The 1167-nt window shown below is 33.2% G+C and overlaps 1 long non-coding RNA gene across 1 annotated transcript; it reads right to left on the minus strand.

Moving 5' to 3' along the window:
• Window positions 1-90: 90 nt before the first annotated feature.
• LOC128218835 (uncharacterized) lies at window positions 91-1167 on the minus strand. Its single transcript, XR_008258479.1, has 2 exons — window positions 926-1167; window positions 91-682 (listed from the first exon to the last, which is right to left on the minus strand). It is a non-coding gene; the product is annotated as an uncharacterized LOC128218835 (long non-coding RNA).

The following is a 1167-nucleotide window of genomic DNA, read 5'->3' on the forward strand; positions in this document are numbered from 1 at the left end:
ATCAATTATTATGTTCATTAGAACTTGATTCTGCCAAACATGTGCTGTAAAGACTTAGACTTATTATGAATAAAGAACAAGTCAAACATGTACATATTTTCATTGTTATTCTTATATTTTGGGCCATTTACGTAAATCTACAATATTTAATGATAGTTCATCCAATGTTCAGAGTCCGGATCACATGCACACTCGATTAACAGTATTCTTAAAGTTGCACTCTCACAGAATTCTAGTTTGACACTTTTTGTCTCAGAATCGGCTTATTTTGGCATTCTTTAAATTAAGACCTCATATATAAATCACAAAGCAAACTTCTCCGAGCCAAAATATGATAAATGCAATCGAATCCTGTGTAAGTTGTCAAAGTGATCAATCTGTGAAAGTGCAGCTTTAACAGTGAAAAATAACTTCTGCTAATGCTATATATTTTAAAATATATTTGCCATTGCAATAAAGAGATATTCACCTACAATATCATACATAAACACCAAAGAAATATCAAAGTTTAAGTAATGTTTGCAAAACAACAATGTATTTAATAAATCTGATATTAAATATGCAACAACTGGTGTTATACTCCAGAACTGAAGCTATCATCATAGAGGTACATCCTTCCAAGAATCCATCAAAACAACATGCTGAACAACCTCAAGAACTCTCTTCAAAAGACCACACTTTCCTGAAATAAATAAAAGATGCCAATATTAAAATAAATCAGTTACATGTATTGTTAAATATTTTAATACTAGCTATAAATGCTACTGCCTTTGATGTTTGCTTTCTACATGTATATCATAATGAAATATTGACAAGATAATAGCTAATGTTTTGTGGTTGTTGTTTTTCTCTGGACAAATAGTCCATTACTTTTGTACAGCAAAGTAAAACTAAATATTATAAAAAGCTTTAAAATAGGTCCTACCGATTATTTGTAAAACTTGTCATCACTGGTTTTCTCTTGCGGTTGACATTGCCTGGACTGGCAAATATCATGTGTGGTGTGTGTGTGGGGGGGGCGGTTTCCGGTCTTATGCTAGGTCCCCTGTGGCGGTAGGCTTGTTGAAGACAATAATAAGGGGACTTCCTTATCTCCATCAATCAGAATACTTTAATGGTGTCAACGGTAAATAGCAGGAGACCCTCCACAAGCCTTAACCGGTAAAT

The sequence above is a fragment of the Mya arenaria genome, chromosome 15 (assembly GCF_026914265.1).
Source record: "Mya arenaria isolate MELC-2E11 chromosome 15, ASM2691426v1".
Classification (NCBI taxonomy): domain Eukaryota; kingdom Metazoa; phylum Mollusca; class Bivalvia; order Myida; family Myidae; genus Mya; species Mya arenaria.